This window comes from Melospiza georgiana, chromosome 17 (genome assembly GCF_028018845.1).
Source record: "Melospiza georgiana isolate bMelGeo1 chromosome 17, bMelGeo1.pri, whole genome shotgun sequence".
Classification (NCBI taxonomy): Eukaryota; Metazoa; Chordata; class Aves; order Passeriformes; family Passerellidae; genus Melospiza; species Melospiza georgiana.
This window is the reverse complement of record NC_080446.1, coordinates 11,905,833-11,911,917: the sequence shown is the minus strand read 5'-3', so window position 1 is coordinate 11,911,917 and position 6,085 is coordinate 11,905,833.

The window sequence follows — 6,085 nt, the reverse complement described above, 5'->3', positions numbered from 1 at the left end:
CGCACCGCGCCGCGCCCCGCCGGCCCCTTGCCGCCGGCCCGGGCCCCCGGCGGGCCCCGCTTGTCGGCTCGCCCGTCCTTGCCGCCGCCCGGGCGCCGCGGGTGCGGGTGCGGGTGCGGGTGCGCGCCGCTCGCCGCCAGCCGCGGGGCCGCGCCCGGGTGTCCCCCGCCGCCGCCGCGCCGGCTCTTGGCCAGCGACCAGCCCGGCACCTCCTTGGGGCGGGCGGGCGACGGCGCCCGCTGCGGCTTCTTCTTCCTCTCGGGGAGCGGCGGCGGCGGCGGCGGCGCGGGGGGACCCGGCTGTGCTGCCGGCGCGGCCTCCATGTCCCGCTGGGCTGCGCTGGGCTCGGCCCCGGCTGCGGCTGCGGCCCCGGCCCGGCCCCGGCCCCGGCTCCGCCCGCCGCCGCCGGGCGGGGACGAGCGCGGGCGGCGAACAAAAGGCGGCGGAGGGAGTGTGGGGGGAGGCGGGGGGCGGCCGTGCTGGCGGCAACAGCGACCCCTCCGCCCGCCCGGAGCCGCACCAGCCCACCCTGCCCCGGCGGATGGGGCATCCCCGGTGGGTAGAGCATCCCCGGGGTGAGGGGTGCCCCGCGGGTGTCTTCAGCAAGGAGTGTCTTTGGGGAGCCGTGACATGGCAGGCGGAGCATCCCTGGGGACAGGGTCCCCTCGCGTGTCCCCTGCAGAGCGGGTCGCTGCGGTACCCCTGCGGAGGAGGGTTACTCCGGGGTATTTCAGCTCCTGGGACACCCCCGAGGGTAAATGTCCCTGAGCACAGGTCTGGGGAAGGAGGTCCCCAGGGTGTTCCTGTAAGCGCAGCTCCCCCGGGGCAGTCTCGGAGGTGAAGATCCCCGAGGGACACTGAGTGTGACTGTCCCCCGGGGCACCACTGTCACTGCAGGGCATCCTCTGAGCTGGAAGTCCCCCATGTTCCCCGTGGGTGGGAGCTCCCTGTCCCCCCTGAGCCAGCTCCGCGCCCCTCACGCTGCCCAGGGCCGCTGCAGCCTCCTCCGGAGCCGCGGGAGCACGCTGCCTCTCCAGGGGGAAGCCTGGAGCAGCGAGTGCCTGTTCCAGTCTGCTCCCACCCACCCTCCGCGCCTGCCGTGCGTTACCAGCCGGCCCCGAGCCCGCTGCCGAGCGTCCAGAGGCTCAGTTTGAAAAATGCTCCTCGGCTGTGTTTGTAAAATGCTCCTCTGCGCTTTCCCGCGTGGCCTCAGCACGGGAAGCGATGCTCTGCTGCATCACACAGAGCCCGGGACCCGCTCGCTGCTCAGATTCCATTCCCGATGCTGGGCAGCACAGCCCCAAGGCAGCGCCTGCTTCTGCCCGGGGCAAACCCGAGCCTGGCACAGGGGCAGAACCCGCTGCACATCTCGGTCTTAATCCGCCCAAAATAAACACACGTGGGGTTGATTAGGACGTTGCTCAATACCCCTCTCTGTTCAGCCCACAGCCCCCTGCCCCCCTCCCCAAACACCCTCTGGACACAGGCTGGGATTGCACTGCTGCTCTGCCCTGAGCCAGATGTGCCTCCAGCACAGGAAAACCGGGATTGTACAACACACCAGGGCTGTACAACACACCAGGGCTGTACAACACACCAGGGCTGTACAGCACACCAGGATTGTACAGCACACCAGGGCTGTACAACAAACCAGGGCTGTACAACAAACCAGGGCTGTACAACACACCAGGATTGTACAACACACTAGGATTGTACAGCAAACCAGGTCTGTACAACAAACCAGGGCTGTACAACAAACCAGGGCTGTACAGCACACCAGGATTGTACAACAAACCAGGATTGTACAGCAAACCAGGATTGTACAACACACCAGAGCTGTACAACAAACCAGGGCTGTACAGCACACCAGGATTGTACAGCACACCAGGATTGTACAACAAACCAGGATTGTACAGCAAACCAGGGCTGTGCAACACACCAGGGCTGTGCAACACACCAGGGCTGTACAACAAACCAGGATTGTACAACAAACCAGGGCTGTACAACACACCAGGGCTGTGCAACAAACCAGGGCTGCAGTGGTACCTTTTGTTGCAGGTATCACTCCCTGCAGCTCGTGCAGCTGTAAATCGCTGTGTGCCTCTCTGACCACGGCTTGCTGAGCCCCCCCGTGGCTCCAGGAACGCCGAGGCAGTGTCTCCAGCCTGTCAGCAGCTTGTGAGCATGACAAGGGGGCTGTGGGTGGAATAAGGGACCCCAGGAAGATGGGAAGGGCTCTGTGTCCCAGCCCCACCCTGCAGCACAGCCACTGCGCTGGGACAGGAAGGTTCCTGGGTATCCTGCCCTTTCCAGGAAGATTCGCAGCCACAGGTGCCGCTTTCCAGGCTCTGGCACGTTGCCTGGCACCACACCTTGCAGCAAAGCAGGCTGAGCGGTGCCAGGCGCTGTCCCACGAGGGATGCAGGGCGGGTGGCACAGCCGTGCCCTTCTGTCCGTGCCCGTGGCCAGGGCTGGCGGCAGGGCTGCCCTCCCCAGCACCATTAGCAGCCGTGCCGGGACTCAGAGCTGCTGCATGACTGCACACGCCCCGAGCGGGACAGGCGCTGACCGAGCCGTGCTGCCTGTGCTCATTAGCGATCATCATTAGTCCTGCTCCCGGCAGTGCTAATTGCGTAACGCCGGCACACGGTGGGCTGCCCTCGGGGAGCCACAGAGCTGCAGGGCGGAGAGGGATGAGGGCAGCATGTCGGCAGCCTGGTCCTTGGGAACGGCCCCCAGGATGTTGGGAACGGCCCCCAGGATGTTGGGAACAGCCCCTGGACCTTGGGAACAGCCCCCAGGATGTTGGGAACAACCCCCAGGATGCTGAGAACAGCCTCTGGTCCTTGGGAACAGCCCCCAAGGATGTTGGGAACAACCCCCAGGATGTTGGGAAGAGAACCTGGTCCTTGGGAACAACCCCTAGACCTTGGGAACAGCCCCCAAGGATGTTGGGAACAACCCCCAAGATGTTTGGAATAGCCCCTGGTCCTTGGGAACAGCCCCCAGGACCTTGGGAACAGTCCCCAGGATGTTGGGAAGAGCCCCCAGGATGTTGGGAACAGCCTTGGGAACAGCCCCCAGGATGTTTGAACAGCCCCTGGCCCTTGGGAACAGCCCCTGGTCCTCGGGAACAGCCCCCAGGATGTTTGGAATAGCCCCTGGTCCTTGGAACAGCCCCAGGATGTTTGGAACAGCCCCCAGGATATTGGGAACAGCCCCCAGGATGTTGGGAACAGCCCCTGGTCCTTGGGAACAGCCCCCAGGGTGCCATAAGGAGGGACAGGACATGCCCAAACTCTGCCTGGGGCTGAGCACAGGGTAGAAAGGCTTTCCCAGAGCTCAGCCTCCCTTAGGGAAGCCCACCTCTGTCAGGTCTCATCACTCACAGCCCCCCTGCTGGAGCCGGGCTCTCATCCCTGCCCTCCCAGCCTGGCCCTGGCTTGTCCCCACTCCTGTCCAGGTGCTCTCAGATTGTTGGGTTGGATTCTTGACTGGGTTTGTGTGGCCACGTTTTGGCAATGAGGAGAGGGCTACAGGGGTGGCTTCTGCTTCCCCCACGTCCAGCAGAGCAAATCCCTGCTGGCCCCAAGATGGATGTGAACCTGGCTGTAAATCTGGCCAGCCCAAAGAGGATGTGAATGCCATCAGAGCAGGATGTGCCTCCCGTGGTCCCCGTGCATCCCCACAGGCAGGTTGTGTCTCACCCCTCTTTGGAGGCTTTGGAGGCAGCTGAGGGCTGAGCCCCTTCTGGGACTGCTGTCCAAGGCAGGAGCAGGTTTGGGGTGGAAGTGGGAGGGATGTGAACAGAGCTCAGAACATCCCCTGGGGCTGGAGGCAGTGCAGGCAGCCAGGTTTAGAGCTGAGCCAAGCCAGGTGCCTTGCCCTGTGCTCACCTCCATCACCCTGGCACTGCCACGGGGCTGTGCTGGAGGGCACAGAGCCCTCCATGGCCAGAGCTGTGCCAACTGATCTCACTGATGGTCTGCTGTAGTGGCTGCTCCTGAACTAGTTGTTCCCAGGGGAATTATTCAATAAATTTGAATTAAATGTGGGCAGGCGGCTTTCTGAAGCCTCTGAAAGGAAAGCAATGAGCTTAAGCAGCCCCCTGGGCCCTCGGGAGGTCTGGCTGGCAGCCAGCTGAGCCAGGATCCAGCACAGCCTGAGCAGAGCAGGGGAGAGCTCTCACCAGCACCGTGCTGGGCTGAGCTGGGCTCTGCTGCCCACCCAGCCCCTCCTGAGCCTCACCAGGGCCTGCAAAGGCACACAGGAGAGGGCACCAGAGGCAAAGTCAGCCTGTGCTGGCTCCTGGCACAGGGACAACCCTGCAGATAGACCCCAGCTGTCACCTCCAGAGCCACCCTTGCTGTGCACAAGGGCAGGAGCACCCCAGGGGCTCGGGGGATCACCCCGAACCTCCGTCCCCCGTGCAAAGGGCAGGGCCCAGGGGAGAAGCAGGAACCAGTGAAGGTGTTGACACCTGAGCACCCTTCTGGACCAGGCTCTGCACACTCCCTGCTCCTTCCCTGGCTCCCAGAGGCAGTGCTGGCTTCTCTCCAGCCCTGTGATGGGTGAGGCTGTCAGGTGCATCACAGCTGAGGGTGCTCAACCCTGTAGCAAAGTGCAGCAGGGCCTGAGGAGTGGCAGGAGGCAGGGCCTGAGCCCTCAGTCCCCAAGGTGCGGATGGACCTGGCCCAAGCTGTGGTGAGCAAAGCCAAACCCCCCTCCCTTGAGCTGATGATTCTCCAGTTTCTTAGGGAAAAAAAGCTGTAGAAATGGTTGTTATGCTCAGGCACCATTCAGCATCCCCCTTGTTCAAACAGCATTTGCACCTGCTCTCCAGCACTTTATATAGACACTGACACACTGTTGGAATGACAAATATCCCAGGTGGATCATTTTTAAACACCTACATGCATTGTTTGCTGTTTACTGTGCTCCCCCTCCCCAGTGCTGCTCCCACTGAGGGGATTTTGCTGCCAGGGAGGGCCCTGAGCAGGGACACGAAGCCAAACACCCCAGGGCACTCTGTGTGGCACCCCAGGGCACTCTGTGTGGCCTCCCATGCCTTGCTCACACCTGGGGAAATCACTTTGCTCTCCAGCTGTGGCACATCTGCTTGCAGAGCTGCTGAACATGATGCTGCATCAGGATGGTCTGCAGCAGCCATAGCAACGGGGCTGCCTTGGATTCCCACCTTCCCCAGCAGAAATGAGGCTGATTTCTCCCAAATTCACTGCTGCTGCCTGAGAGACACCAGCAAAAACCTCTGGCCAGGCAGGGGAGAGGAGTTCTGGGAAGGTGCTCAGGCTGAGGCTCTGCTGTCCCCTGTCAGGTGAGGGCTCTGGTGCAGAGAGCAGCTCCAGAGGCTCCGGCCAGTCCCACCTGCACCAGCTGGACCCTCCACAGAGCCTGAGCTGCATCCCAGACCCTGGTTCAATCCTCCAGCATCAGCAGGGTGGGGAGCACTGCTCCTCTGCCCTACAGCTTGGATTCCACAGGGGGCAGGAAGAAGCACCAGACACCCAACACCTCCGTGTGCCCGTGTTCACAGGGGTTCCAGGTTGAGGGAAGAGATGAGGATCTGACTCCATGTTTCAGAAGGCTGATTTATTATTTTATGGTATATATTATATTAAAACTATACTAAAAGAATAGAAGAAAGGATTTCATCAGAAGGCCGGCTAAGAATAGAATAGGAAAGAATGATAACAAAGGTTTGTGGCTCGGCTCTGTGTCCGAGCCAGCTGACTGTGATTGGCCATTAATTACAAACAACCACATGAGACCAATCACAGATGCACCTGTTGCATTCCCCAGCAGCAGATAATCAATGTTTAAATTTTGGTCCTGAGGCTTCTCAGCTTCTCAGGAGGAAAAATCCTAAGGAAAGGATTTTCCATAAAAGATGTCTGCGACATCTGTCTGCGACAGCTCTGGGCTCAGCAGCAGCCTGTGGAGGGACAGCTGTGCCAACCCAACAGCAGAGCACGAGGGCATTGCCCTCTGAAATGGCTGCTGGCCTTTGGAGATGGAGGCCCTGGGCCCAGGAATGGTCACAGGGATTGGGGGAGTCAGAACAGCC